The sequence below is a fragment of the Zonotrichia leucophrys genome, chromosome 4, assembly GCF_028769735.1.
Source record: "Zonotrichia leucophrys gambelii isolate GWCS_2022_RI chromosome 4, RI_Zleu_2.0, whole genome shotgun sequence".
Classification (NCBI taxonomy): domain Eukaryota; kingdom Metazoa; phylum Chordata; class Aves; order Passeriformes; family Passerellidae; genus Zonotrichia; species Zonotrichia leucophrys.
In genome coordinates, this window is record NC_088173.1 from 31,773,654 (window position 1) to 31,789,527 (window position 15,874).

General features: G+C 37.7%; 1 long non-coding RNA gene across 1 annotated transcript in view; it reads left to right on the top strand.

Annotated features, from left to right (window-relative positions):
* The window catches only part of LOC135447404 (uncharacterized), a 41,676-nt gene extending 27,897 nt beyond the window's left edge, over positions 1-13,779 (top strand). The window contains exons 2-3 of the long non-coding RNA XR_010440101.1: positions 5,571-5,650; positions 13,598-13,779. This is a non-coding gene — a long non-coding RNA (uncharacterized LOC135447404). The remainder of the gene's footprint in view (positions 1-5,570; positions 5,651-13,597) is intronic.
* The last annotated feature ends 2,095 nt before the right edge of the window (positions 13,780-15,874 follow it).

The window sequence follows — 15,874 nt, forward strand, 5'->3', positions numbered from 1 at the left end:
TGTGAAGCACTTGAAAGAAATTTGGAAGTCCTAAGGACAGGCTGTCCCTGAATCTCCGCTGAAAACAGACTCAAACTTCTCATAGTTGATGTTATACTCGTGGTTTCCACTGGGATTTGAGTATGAGGTGTTAATAATACAACAGCACATGCTGCTTTTCCTCACAATTCCCATCCAGTTACACAGCTCTGACGAGTGGTAAATTGTCTGCAGGAAGTTAATGTCTGGTGAGATGTTTGAGGGGGATATAAGAGAGAGACCAGAAAGTTTTCAACTAAAAAAGTGAACCCAAATAGTTTTGAATATTCTGCCCAAGAGATAATACTTTTGCTTCAATCTGCACTTGTTGACTTGACTGAGAATCTGATATGACCGAGGCAGGGCAGAGGGCCAAGTTCCCATATCAGTAAGGAGGGGTGTAACCTAAGGTGTAGCCTCTGAATTAGTGAAAGTGATAGGAATTTCTATTAGCAGGAGAAAGAGTTTGTTCTAAATTGATCTGTTCTGACATGTAAAACCATAATTTTAAATAAAAATTATTTGCATCCTTGAAGATCTTGACTGAAAGGATTGTGGTATTTATTTAAATTTCAGCAGGTCTGAACCTGGAATCGTTTGCACTGCAGGAATGGACAACCCATTCGTTACCTGTGTGCTCTGATTCTTACAGGACTTTCACTTTTTGCTTCTTTCTATGTATTCTTTTTGGTAAATGTGGTTTTGCTGAGAGAGAAAATAATTTTATGAATTATTTTACTGTTTTCCTTGTAGGATTTATGCAGTGTTGTATACAGCACACAGTAAATATAGAAAAAAACCCGAGTAGTTCTTGTTTCCTAGGTATGGTTACAGCTCCCAAATAAATGAATAATATGTCAGAGCAGAGTCTTGCTAATCTGTACTCAGGAGAGAAACAGCAGGTTTGATTAGTGTGATTTGAAGACTGCCCACCTTGCATAGGGTTTTGGTGTGCAGGAACAGGGAATTTTTCAACTAGGAAGCTTTTTCTACTGCAAAATGACCTTTTCTTAATGCTGCCAGCCTTCTCCTGGACTTCTCTCTTGGAAGCCTGTTAGTGCTTTCACACTAATTATGAAACTGCCAGGGTTTCCTTCCTGTTGCTCCAGCACAGGCAGAAGATTTGCCGTGGTTATCATCACTGACCCCACAATGAAAAAAGCTCTTCCTTCCCAAAGCCATACAGGTGCCTAGATGCAGATGGGAAAGGGTTGTGAAATATTGTGTTACCAGCTGAGGAAGTTTGAAGCCTTCCTGGAAAACTGGCAATGCAGCTGGGAAGCCAACATGTGACCAAATGCCTGTGCTTTGAGCAGGTTTGCAGAAGCTCAGTTTGTGAGTTATTGACCTCAATTTTAGTGCATTTTCCAAACTGTTTTAAAAAGGCAATAGGCAGGGGAAAATGTTAGGTGTCAGTAAGAGATTACTGGGATTATTATAAAAGGAATAAAATTATGATTGCTTATCTAACCATTGCTGAACCCTTTATTATTGTTTTACAGTGAACATTGTGTTTTTATAAAGAGGAAACATGACCCTTTCATTTGATTGAGGGACAAAATATCCTGCCAGCATCTATATCAGCTGCATACCACTGATTTGGGGGCTTCTTAGTGATTATGAAATGTAACAAAGACAACAAAGAGAAAATGGCTTTCTCAATTATAAAAGGACTTTTCCTTCTTACCACATACTTATATACTGATATACATGCAGCTATGATAAGCTGTGCAAAATTGCCACTGTTTCCAAGAAACAAAGCAAAATGAATAATCTGCTTAGATAATGCAATGCTGAGAATCAAGAAAACATTCCATGTGAAGGCTTTCCCTAGGACAGGATTTAATTTTTTCTAGCAGTAGCATTTGAAGAGCTTTGCTGGCTGAATGGGAATTGCAATTTAGTTAAACTGAGGCTCAGTAGGCGTTGTGCTGTGCTCCCCATTGCTATGAGCTGTTTCCCCATGCTGTCTTACTCTGTGTGGGCTGAATTTCTAACAGCTGGGTTGTTAACCTCTTGGGACAAGCACCATAATTTCTATGTGCCTGTGACCTATCTTACAGGGGTCCTGGTGCTGTGTTAGAGTATTTTGGTTATAACCTATAATTTGAGTAGTGTTGCCACTGTTTAGCTGCGACAGTTGTAAAGCAACAGTTTTTGTGCAGCATGCTTCCCTCCTACCTGTAGTAAAAACTAGGCTAAAATTACTTTTAATTAAACTTAGCAGATGTTTTCTAGTTAGGCTGCTAGTCAGTAATACCCTTACAGTAGAATGCACCCATCTACAGAAGAATATATGGTAGTTCTTCCTAAGTCACATACAGTGCACGCCAGCAAGTTTCAGATGATTTAAAGGGATTTGCACACAATAACACTGCTGCAGTCAGTAAGCTTAGGAAAAAATTGGGGAACTTTTAAGGAGGAGTGGGCAGAGATCTAATGATTTATCTCAGAGAACATCAACAGGGCCCTTTTGGTTTTGTTAGAAATATTCATTAGGATACAACAACAGAAGTAAGTTCTAGATGATACTACTTTTCCAGTAATGCTTTTTAAATTCTTTGTCAAAAAAAAAGGAATTGTCTTTTCTTTTTTTTTTTTTTTTTTTTTTTTTTTTTTTTTTTTTTTATGAGCAGAATGTCTTGAAAGAGACACACCTGTGAAATGGCACGAAGTGTGGGGAGACTGAATCCCATCCTGTGTTTTTGGGGCTGGTTTGTGAGAAATTCCTAATCTAATTCTATTAGATTAGGTGTTCCTAACCTGATGTTATTAGTCCAACCAATGTGCTGCCCTGTACTGTAACTCTTGCATTTCTGTTAGAAGTCCAAGAATACTTTTTTAGTGCAGTAAAACCATCTAAGAAGGAAGCCCAGATTTTTAGGAGCTTCATCTCTTTGATTCCTGCCATATGTTTATGTTTTTCTCCATTTTTCAGTTACGAATACATCTGTGTAACCAGCCATGCATACTTCTAGTTTCTTAATGTGTGCAAAAAATAGACGTGTTCCCAGTGCTAATGCTTTCAGAGAGATAGATATTAACACAACTCAGGCATACATTGAACTTGCAGCTGCAAAATAAAGAAAATCTGTGCTGTCCCAGCATTTTGTGGGCGCAGCTAAAAGCTGAGTAGAAAACTTATTTAAATTGTTGTAATATTTTATTGCTCCAGGAATTTCTTCTTTTTGATGCAGAGTTGCATGCCATTGCTTAAAAGAAAGGCTTTTACAGTCAAATATGTGGTTCATGTACATCAATCTGTCTTAATAGTTTGAAAAACAGTCCTTTAAAATTACTGTGTAATTACTTTTACAACCGTAAGTACTAGTGATTATCAGCAAATAGCATTGATTTCAATTGGCTGTCAGTTCAAATAATTGTTTTCCTTGGAAACAAAATGTTTAAGATGTCTAATTTTTTTGGTTTATTTTCCAATTTGTTAGACTTATCCCAGATGAAAAAACAAACCAGCCTGGCCACAAAAATTAGGTTGGCAGGAAGTTGTCCAGTCAGTTTGGAGTATCCCTTCTTGTAGGTACACACAGATTGTGGTGATTGGGGTGGGGCTGGGTCCAGCCTCATCCCCATGGGCACAGCTGTGAGCAGCACTGACAGCAATGAGCCATGGAGTGCCCAGGGGCACTGACCCATCCCAAAGGGAACAGAGGGCACACAGATGCAGTGCATGGACAATGAGGGTATAAAAGGTTGGGCTGAAGAACAAGAAGGGCTGACGCCTGAAACCTGCTGCAGTGGTCTGGTGTTACTCTGTATGGGCTGAAGCTTTCTGGAATTGTATGGTGATCCCCTGTGTTGTGGCCGTCTCAACTGTGATGTGTGCTGCGACACCTTCTCATGCTACAGTGATCTGGTTAGTTGGGTGCTTCTTAAGCTTCTTTTTTGTTTTAATTTTTTCAAGAAACTGCATTTTGGAGAAGTTGTCTGCCCTAGATATTCAGTAGAAGCCACTGGACTCCCACTGTGAATACTTTTGAAGATGAGTAGGGTATCAGCTGAGGGAATGAGTACCCCAAGCCCTGTCCTGCAGAGCCTGAGTTTGAGTCACCATTGGGTTGGGTCTCCTGAACTCAGGTTTCTACATCATCAAGAGGTCCTTGACAGGAGTAAGATATTTACAGCTGTGTGAGAGACTGGATTGACTCTCTAATGGAAACAAAACTTGCAGGGTCTGTTTTACCTTGGCCAGAAGGCAGATACGCTGCCCATCTGTCAAGTAGCATCAGTGTATTTGGAAAAAGATGATCCCACACAGGAAATTCAGAGGCACAGCTGTGCTTGGGGTGGCAGTAAGAGCTGAGTGATAACACTGTTTCTAACCTGGGTGGTGCTTGTTCAGAATAGCAGTCTGACAAGGAAAGGTTGAGCATTCCAGCAGGCAACTTGCTCTGCTCTGATTACTTTATATTCTCTCTTGAGAGTTCAAACTTGCAGCGACTTTGTACTTGAATTCATTTCTCCCTTTGGCATTTTGTGTTTTCTGCCACTGCAGCTGTGAGTGCCTTGAGATTTCTTGGCCCCTTTTATCAGAGCTCTGCACTCAGGCTGACACTTGGCTGCTCTACATGCTATTCTGAAGGCTCTGGCATAATGGATAGGAAAGCTAGCAAGTCTGAAAGTTCTGGAGTAGCAGTCTGCATAAAGTATTCTGCAAAGATGTATCTTAAAATTATTATTTTGAAATTGTAGTGAATTTTTGAGTTATCAACTTTTTATAGACTATAGATAGCTTAAGTCTCCAAGTAAAAATTTGTGTTGAAAAAAAAATAATGTTTTAAGCCAAGCATAGTATATAATGCAAGTCATCCCACACTCATGAACTCATTCAGTTTTCATGAGTGACAGTTTTAGAGTGAAAAAATAGTTATTCATGAAAGCTGTCAGAGTAGCTGTAGAACCAAGCTGGTTTGCAATAATTTAAGCTGAAGTTGCAGGCTTGCTTTATGGTAAGAGTGGGGCTCCCCTCTTTGCCTAACAAGAACACCAAATATTTTGATTTCATTGTAAATAAAATGAGGAAGAAGGTTTTCATAATTTACCATCACCTGGCCTCTACCAAGTTTTATAGCCATAGCATTAGAAGTAGCCAGGTGATGCTGCTGGGGTGTTGGTGTTCTTCCTTATTAGCTGGTAAATCCAAATTCTTTTGGACAACTAAGTACTCTTGACTTCTGATGTTAGCTGTCACTTGTTACTCACTTTTTCTTTCTGGAGTTTCCCTGTTGTTTGCAGTTTTATTTTCTTCTCTCCTCTTTTTCCACAGGTTTTTTGGGGTTTTTTTTGAGTAACATTTTCTTCCAACTTCCCTTGCTGCAACTAGTCCCTGTCATAAAGGTGTACATGAATGCTCAGTCTCTTAACGATGACATTGTGCTGTAACTGTTTAATAGTAAAAAGATTTATGTGTTATTAATGCTGCTGTAGTGTGGAGCTGGGAATGGCATAGTTTAGATAGGAGCATTTTCCATTGAAGATATATTCCCAGAACAGTTGTCTTGCAACAACCAGTCATGTCCTGTCACTATTCACAGCTTTCTTCCTGTCTAAGGACTTGGTATTCACAAAAAGAAAAAAGGATCAAGACAGACATTTTGGAAGGTTTGGCTACACTGTAAGTACAAATATACACAATTTCCATTATTTTTTGCTTTTTTAAAAAATTAGTGGTTATATGATACAGAAATGCCCTTAGGATGTTATTTACTCTAGTGGAGGCAGTTGATATTGTTTTTAAGAATAAGTTGCTATTGTGTACCACACCTGCAAAAAAGTTACTGTCTGTTCTCTGCAACTCTGCATCAAATGATTTAGGTAACATTAGCTTGTAAAGATCTGCTTCTGCAATGGTGTATGAAACTATGATTCAAGCTTTTATATCTCTAGATTAATTTCTTATTGTCTTCCACAAAGGAGGAAAAATACCTTCTTTTTATAGCTCATTCATTTTTTACATTTCCTTCTGTGTCATACTCCTTTCTATTAGCACAAAGGCTCCTTTTATTTTATATGCTTGTAAAAAGCAGCAGGCTTCTCTCTTAATCAGTGTTGTCTAGGTTCATTGCTGGAGGGCCTAGGTCATTAGTAATAAAGGTCGTTACTTGATGTTTCCAACACATAGACTTTCAGATGATCTCTCCCTTCCTCATTTAATCTCCTAGTGACTGGAAAACAGGCCTGGCTTCATGTTATTAAAGTTATTTTATTTTGTTAAATAATAAAGTGTGAAACTCCTGGAAACAAAAGCTTTATAATTGTGCTGGTGTGTGCACAAAAAATGCAAAGATACGACAGAGCATGCAAGACCTGAAAGCTGAGGCATGGGGAAAGAGAAGGAAGCTCTCAGATTCACTGCAGGTTTCTCCAAGGGGCTCAATCCAATCTTGAAGGAAAATCCCACGGAGCCCTTAGGCTGCCGTGTCATGCCTGCCCTCATTACCTTACATCTTATCCTCCTCTGATTCCTAGCATCCTAATTGAAAAGACACTTTGTAGTAAAAAGCTGTGTTTGAATCACTTTGAAAGCCAAGCTCCTCTGGTATTTTTCCCAGCAAATGTTTTTCTTGAATCTTTGAGCTTATTAAACAAAACGATCTTCTGAAGCTTCTTGAAGTGCAGGCCTAACTCTGCTGCCCCTGAATAAGGGCAAACATAGCAAATTCTAAATACAGCGTTTTGTCCAGGGTTTTAATCAGCTTGGTTTCTGAAAGTTAACTCATCTTTCTTATTTTTCTTTTCCTTCTTATTTCATTATCTACTTCCATCGCCTTTGTCTCTCCAGTTAAGGAAATTATATGTATTTAGTGGAGTACTTGGTTTGAGTTTTAGTTACTTGTTTGCTTTTGCTTGTTTGGATGTTTTCATTTGGGACTTTTTTACACTAAGAAAAATGTAGTAAACAAAACCCACAAACAACTGCTATTTAGGAGTTTTGCTTGTAAAGCAATTTTGGAAAATACAATTCTGGCGTTAAAGAGCTTTCAGATGACCTCTCTGGACGAATAAAGGTATTTGTAGTAGATCAGGATGAAATCCTTTTCTTCAAGTTTTCATTTGGTAACAGCAAGATGAGAGAAGAGAATGCAAACCTAATTCTTGTTTTAATTCGTCTCCCCTGGATTCTTCTGTTTGTGTGCCTGTAGGCCACTGGTGAATTGTACAATCTCTACTGTGGTGTGCACCCTCAGAGGTTATCCTGAGAGTTATTAGAGTGCTTTTGAGGGGCAATTTTGGAAGGTGGCAATTTAAATGTGCTTAACTTGAGCAAAGGATCAGATTTAAAGGGCAAAAGGTGACTTAAGGCAAGCAATAATAACTCCTTAATTCTGCACGAAATTTTGGAAAAACATTAAATTTGTTTTGCCATCTGTGTCATTACTGAGAATTCTCCAACTTTTTTAATGACCTCCGTTCCCAAGAGCAACTCAGCTACAGAGGAGTCCTGCACAGGCTGATCTTACTCCCTTTTACTCCAATCACTGCTTTCCTCAATGCTGGACTGTGCCAGCCAGCCCATGGCACTTTGCTCCTGAGCCAACAGGACAGACCCCATTCTTCAATTCCCCACTCACTCTTATAATCCAGGTTTTTAAAAAACATCGTGACTGAACAATGCTTGATGGAAAATAACAAAAGGAATTGTCAGATAGACATGTGAAAGGCAGATAAACATCTAACTCTAATGACTTCCAAGAAAATAGATGTTTTGTCAGTTTAAAGCTCCCATGCTGCTCCATGCCTTTTAAAGTATTTCTTCTTAAATTGAATTTCTGGACACACAAGCAGTTTCTAAAGATGAGTGATAAATCATAAACAGTCACACTGAAGAAAGTGTTCTTTCTTTATTAAGAAACATGGCGGTATTCACAATTGCTCTGTTATTGCTTGATATATTTAGAGACTGGCCTCTTGAATACTTAGAAGTGAAGTTTTCCTTATCAATATACACTTAGGGACCTTGGAATGGTTTATAAATGGAAAGCCTTGCAGAGCTGTGCTGAGGTAGTTTGCTGTCCTCACAGTGCAGATGGGTCATCTGTGGCAGAGAGATGATAAATGACCTTCTCTGTTTCATATAACAATCCAGCTTGCCAATTTACAGTCTTTGCTCATTCCAGATTTCAGTATTTATTTAAATTTTTTAATATTCCCGTTTTGTGGAGGAGAGATGTTAAGTGCTCAGTGGAATGTGATCTTGGAAAACTCCCTATCAGTCCAACAAAAACCCCAATACTACTTTTAAATTGTTTGAGCCACATAATGTGCAAATATTCAGTACTGATTTGAAGTTAGAGGAATAAAGCAGAGTAAATTAAGTTTTTCTTCTGAGTATTATTTTTTTGCATGCCTGAACTTGATATGGGAGATTAACCATTCTCAATGGGAATACAGAGGATATGAATTTTAACAAGTAGATTTCTGAAGGCACCTCAAAACTAAGCATGAAGTCAGTTTCTTTGTCCCAAAACACAGAGGTGCTCATTCATTGCAATTTTACTCTGTTCTGTGGCATGTAATTTCTTTGAATGGAAACACAGCGTAGAACAGCCCTGGGGTATTAATTCTTAAAATCATTGGTAGAATTAGTTTAATTTGAATGACTTCTTATTGTCTTACATTACCACTTCTTTTTCTGTGCAATTAGGTTTTGTCTTGTTTTATGGAATGCTTTATTTACTCTATATACTTGGGTTCATTAATGAATAATAAATTCAAAATAGAGAGCAAAATTATGTGGTTATTAAAAACAGAATGCGTTTTTATCATCGGCATGCATCCAACTGCCACCAAGCCAGGAGAATTAATAAAATATCAATGCTAAAAACATATTTCCTAAACAAGAACCCCACCCAAAAGCTCTTTGCAGTTCTTTATAGCAGAAAATTCCTGATTTTATTTTAAAATTATTAATTAATGCACATTTGCTGAGAAATAAAGGAGTAATAAAAAATGCTATTGAAAGAAGGACTATTTCTAGTTATACGTGGCTTGAAAGAGTCAGTAAATGCACATTTTAGAAAATACTATTTGAAGGTTATTTGTCGTGATTAGAATCAAGCTGACTTTACTAATCACATGAAAATTTAGATCCGTTGGAAGAAAAAAAAATCGCTTAAGCAGAGTGAGTGCTACTGCCCTTAGGTGAATCTGTAAGTGTTCAGAGAGAAGTTCAGAAGAGGAAGCTGAAGAGGGTAGAATGATGTGGATTAAGGGAAAAAAGTTCCCTTTGACAGGAGCAGCCTCTGTGCTCAGGGGCCAATGAGAAACCCACCACCCTGGGTGCAGGATACAGCAAAGCTGTGGCAAACCATATGATGGGGAAAAATCCCACACCAGGAGGGTGATCCAAGTCTAATGTCTTTTTCTCTTTTTAAAACAGCATGATGCTCACAGAAAGGTAATTAAGTCCAAAACAACAGGGAACTTACAGTAAGCAATACGTGGAAAAATGAGTGTTTAGAATAGCGCAGGATGTGTTTGCTGTGGGTGTAAAACTGGCTGCTCGGGCAGAGCTTTTAACAAGCACTTGTGCCTATTAAATCACATAATGATTTACCTCCAGTGGGGTAGGTCAAACAGGATCCTTCCAGAAAAACTTAAAAGCCAGATGATACATGTCAGGCTGCAGCACTGCTGAGAATGGGATGAGGGTGTTGTTTTTCAGAAAGCTGCTGGATTTTTCGCTTTTGAAATACACAGGCTGGTGATGCAATACCTCATTAAAGCTGGCTGCTGCAGGAGAGTTCCAAGTATTTACCTAGAGTCTCATGGGGTTTCTTCTGATATGGCTTCTGATTTTTGTGGCTGAAAAGGACAACAAATGTAACAAATGTGCCCAAATCACACTAATGTTGTCTAACCCAGGGAGGTGAAAAATACCATGAATGTGCTACAGTTGCATTCATCTTTGTGAGACTGGTTGCATGCAATCAAAGTGTTCTGTATTGTAGGAAAGACAGAAATTCTTGACCTGGAAGATATTTAAGGATTAACCCTGCAGCATATTCCTGACTGATAACTGCTTGTTGGATGCCTATCAGATCAGAAAAATATGCTAATGTACACTGTTGTGGACCATTATCACCATATCTGAGTATTATTATCATGCAGCTTAGCAGACACTGTGATGCAGGCTGTCAGATCATTTGCACATCTAATTCCCACTGAAATCATAAAAAAAAAGACCTTTCATCCAAGTTCATCAGAAGAAAGGATTCTGTGTGGAGAGTTGGTACTAAACAAGGCTCTTGTAGTACATAACACTTCATAATTGATCATGGCCTTAAACCAGATTTTTATGGGAGCTTATATTTATCCAGCCTTAGAAACCACCAGCATTGCTGCTAGCTGCTGAGCAGGATCAGAATGAACACCAGGATTTAGAACTGAAATAATCATCTAATCCAACTGGATTTTTGTGTAGGCTTTAGGACCTGATCCAGAACTCCCTGTTCACATTGCTGGAATTTGATTCACATCTGTTACAGGGGAGGAACAAATGTAAATTTTGACATGTTTTTCTCCTCCTTTCTCTACTCTCCCCCTGCACTTAGAGTTTTGCCCTTATTAAGTTATTGATCTACCATACAACCGCTGGGCCATTAACAAGCCCTGGCTCTCAGAGCTAATGAGCAGGGAGGACTTAAAGGGAGAAGTGAAGTAATGAAGATCACATTAATGAAATCCATCTCCAGAGCTGTTATAGACTTCAACCAGAATGTGAATAATGGAAAGGTGGATTTTGGAGTGTGAGAATCTGTAAAAAAATGCATTATTTCTGTTTTGTTTGGGATTGCTCTGTCCAAATACACAGTTAAGGAAGTACCTTTTTGTTCTGTTTGCATTAGGGAATAACCTGTATAATTACTCACAAACTCTTGTTGTGACTGGGGTGTTTTCCTTTGTTCCTTCTAAACCATGTGACCTTTTGGTAGACTTTCAGCAAAGGGTTTTTAAATATTAAATGTGCATAAAATTATTTTTGAAATCATTGTCTTCAAATTGCACCTGTTGAACATGTGACTGTGATATCCTGCAGAATCCATCATCTATTGAAATATCTTGATAAATTACTAGTGCCTGCCAACTGAGGATGGATGGCATAATTAAAGCCAACATTTAATTGGGAAAACTCTGAACATCTACACACAAAACAAACATAACCCTAGGTCATCAACCTTTTGTTCCCTTACCCGTGGACTATTCCTGTTGTTGCTAGAGCCAGATGAAAGATAATTTTTAAAAAGTGTGTGAAGAAAAGACCACAAGGTTTTAAGTCAATTTTTAAACTTCTATTAATCTCTTGAAGGGGCACAGAGAGGAGCAAGAGTGGTGGGGGCATCTCATGGACTCAGGTGTCACTCACAGCAGGTGGCAGCTGAGGAGGCTTTGGTGAATTGTGGGAAATGGATTTGTCAAGAATTCTCAAAACCTGGCAGAAAGCTCACACAGTCTTGTACCTCTGTATGTTAACACTGAGATAAAGTGTCCTGACTTAGGAAGGCTGTGGAATAGAGATGACATTGTTGAGAGAGAGATTGAACTAGAAATAGGTTGTAACAAGTTTCACAATATGACTGTGCAAAACGACCGTGTATTTTGGGGAATTTAGAACTGTGAAAGATACACTGTAGTAGAACCATGTGGAGAAAAAATACAGGTTATTGATGTTAGAAGTAATAGCAACGTTGTGTGACAAAAGCTTATAAGCTGAAAAATATTTATAAAGTATCGTAACCAGGAAATAAGCTTCTGATAGAATGATGTTGAGATTTACATCTCTTGTGTCTCACCATTCATCAAGACTGATAATAGAATAAAATCTTTTAAAACACCTCTCAGTTACCCCATCTCTGTAAAAGCTGAGAAAACCAACAGTGGATCACATTTCTAAATGTGAGTGCTGCCAGGAATACTTGGGCTGAATGAATCAACCTGCTGTATCTGTTAATATTGCACATGTCAGTAAATAATTGCACATAGATGTAAATTAAAAATCAATTGATTAAAAGTCAGGATCTAAATCCAGATTAATTAACCTAAATAAGCTTTTTGAAAACATTTGATTTAATATAGAATTTTACAATGTATTGAAGCTTTGTTTTTTCTGTGTGAGCTCATGAAGCCATGATGAACTTGGTGGCCAACACATTAGCATTCTAAGAGTTTTCTCTTAGGGCTATCTGGCCAGCTATGACTGAAAATAACAGAGAGGATCTAAATTTAATTAGAGCTATAGAAACTTGATGCTCCAGTAAAATGTCATTCTCTCTGACACTGACTGCCTCTCAATTTAAAATAAAGAAAACATTTGCTGACAGGAGGCAGAAGCCAGCTCTGTGTTAAAGATATAATTTGGAAAATAGAAACACATTTATTTTGAAGAAGCAGATGGATTCATTCCCAGTGGGCTTTGTAGCTGGTTTTCATCTCTCCTGTGCTTTTTTTCTGCCTGCAGAATTTAGGACTAGGTATAGTGAAAGGCATTTTCCTGGTAGATTCCAGAAAATGCTGTGGTTGCTTGCTATCTCAGTAGCCACCGACCCAAGGTTTGTACTCTCATTGAATGATATATGAACTTTCTCCTGGTCCATTTGCTTTTTCCAAGTTATCTCTCCTGCACTTTTCAAGGTTTATTTTCATTACATTTCCCTAACATGGCAGTAATATAGGACTTAACAAAAGAATTTTCCTTTAATATTTTGAGCCAAGTACAGAAAGGCAGCTCACACTTTTTGAGGTTTCAAGAATTATATTTGAAATCAATGAAAAACATAATTCAAAACAAGATTTTATCCACTTTAAATTTCTGGAGGAACAATAAATATTACTCATAAATAAATAAATAGTACTTTCCAGACCACAGTAAGAATGTGGCATTAGTGTTTAGCTCAGGTTCCAGTAGGGGAAGAGTTTAGCATAAGCCATAACACAACAAATAGTATTTCTTTGATGGAACATTTAGTTTTTTCTAAAATAGGCTCTGGAACTGGTAAAATTCAAATGGCTATATCAGAATGACATCAGTTAGAAAAATGTTTTTCTGGTTTTTATTTTTGCTAGAGGGAAGCAGAGGGAAGAAACAAGCAGTTTGTTTGTTAATTCAATCAAGCAGTTTAAGTTGTTTCAGGAGAGTTTTGAATGGCAGCCATCACTTTGGAAATTGTTACTATTATTATTCTACAATTAGTTACTTCTGAAGTGAATGCTATCATGCTTCTATAGTACAGGATATATAATAGATGTTTTATTTCAGATCACAACAGTGCACTACTTGAGACTATAATCTCTTGAGAGATGTGTTTGCTTTGAGAGTAAAGCTGCATATAGCTACAACATTTGTTTTATACCATAAGTGTTTGTGTGTCTGTGTTGTGAACAATGGTTTTCCATATTAAAATGACAGATTTGACCCTCTGTGTTTATTCTATAAAAAAAGCAAGTCTGATATGAAAAACAGTGTTTGTCTAGTCAAACCTAAGACGGATTCTCTGTACTTAACTTTTGATCAGAGCATTGCTGCATTTCCTGTAACAAGGATATTTTCTTATTTTGGTTACAGACTGGTGGCATAAAAGGAAAGGACTGAGGAACAAAAAAACACTCTAGGATGCTGAGAGAGATATCTTTATTTATTTTTTTTCCCAATGCATTCTTCTTGGCTCTGGCTACCTGTAGATGTGGACAGCAGCTCCCAGGGTTCATATGTCAGTCTTGTCAAGCAATGTTGGCATGAGGACTGTAAATGCCATGAAGGAGAGACCTGGAAATGGTAGAAATATGCTTGAAAGGAATAGAAGGAAAGAAAGGAAACCAAATTAAAAAAATAATAATATGAAAGAATTGAAGAGCAGCATTATATGTAATATCTACTGATTTTTACATAATATCTTGTGGGACTCGACTTCCCATGGGAAATGTGTAACAAAACTGAGTGGATCCAGTTATGAGCAAAATAAATTAGTAGCTACATAAAGCTCCTCTCTTAAACATTGTAGTTCCTTGCATTGGGAAGAACTAGAGATGATATGTGAGTATGAAGCAAAAAAGGAATATTCAATGCCAGAATGAAGTGTACTTTGTGTTAAATGTCTGTAAAGGATATGAAATACAGGACAGTTGGCAGCTGAATAATGTAACAGAGCAGGAAGTCTTGAAATAGCACACAATTCAGAGTCATAAATATGACTGAGATATGCTTAAAGCACCTTTTATAACACTTATCTGCCTTTTTTTTTCCTTAACAAAACATTATTCCTTTTGAAGAGATGAAAATGTTCATGTGAAAGTTCCATTTTCCTCAAGACTATAACTTTACAAACACAAAGAATCTCTCTTGATTCTGGGAGTTTTTTCCCTTTCCTCTTATGAGAATCAAACTGCCTGGGAGTAGGAAAAAGAACTTTAAAAATACAAAAGCAATGGATTTTTTTTTTTTTTGTTTACTCAAAATCCACCTGGGAAGAATATGCATGAAATTAAGTTTGGTTTAGTTAAAAAGTTTTGGTTTGGTTTCAAATTTGAAGTAGTTTGTTTCAATACTCCTTTTGAGTATTTTTTTTGCCTTCTTTGTGTAGGAAAAGAAAAGGTGATGACAAATTTTTCTCTTACTTATATAGTACACCTGTTGCAAAACATGTGCTAGTGTTCTTGGAGGAAAAAAAACCAGAAGGAACAATTATATCTTTAATTACCCATGCAGGCAATACTACCCATTCAGTACCAAAAAAAATTTCTGAATTTAGAAAGACCAAGAGACACAGTTTATATATGTAGATATGTATATAAATTTTCCTGCATGAAGTAGTGAATTTTTAGATGTTAAATATTAGGCTGTGCTCCTTCATTCAATTACCTTTTTCAGCTGCTTAGAGGAATCATCAATTATACAGTGGTAGTTTGTTGGAGCATGAGTCATGGACCATGGTCAGACTGTGTTGGATGAATTATGGGTAGGAAAAAAGATTACTCAAGCATTGTCCTTAGATTTTAAAATTATTCATGCACATTGGCAGGTTTTTCTTAGGGAGCTGGAAATGTAACGTGATAATTTCTGGGATCAGTTTGCTGGAAATGAACCCACAAAGGCAGATTGCTGTGCCTTTGTAGCCTTTGAGTGAAAAGGCCTGAACTCAGCAGGTATAAGCACTGGAAAGGATGTAGCTTTTCAGCTAGGACTAAAAGCATCTAGTCTGACTAATATGAGATTATTGTTAATCTTCTTATGAATGAATATTTGAGATGCTTACAGCAATAGAAAGGGAGAATTACTTCATAGAACCATAAAACTGCAGGCTTTCTCAATGGAAACAGGCTGGTTCTTGGAATTTAAATTAGGATGCACACTTATTTTAAAATATTCTGAGCTATGTGACTGCATAAGAGCCTGCCATGTCAAGTGCAAGGGGACACTGTCATGACAGGAGAGGCTGGATTGACCACAGTCTCTAAATAACAAATGTATGCTCTGATTTTCCAGTGCCTTTAGAGCTCTGCTTTCACTCAGCATCACAAAGAGTTTCTTCCAGTGCAAACACTGGTTCCAGAATTAAAAAGTAAGGCTGTCAACAGGCACCTCAGTATTTTCCTAAATGAGAAAATAAAGGTCAGTAGCAGCAGTTGCTGAAAAAAATAGCAGGAAAGCTTTGGCAGTGCTCACTGATCTGTGAACTGTTTGGAGAGGTTGGTAAAAATGGAATGAGAAGATGTGAAAAGGGTTTAAGTATTTATAACAGCTTTTCCCAAGCTCCATTCTCAGTAGCACGAGGATGGCCTCTGTTTCTGGATGATAAGTGTGTGGGCAACGAGGGTGAGGAGCAGCCCAGAGGCAGCCAGCTGG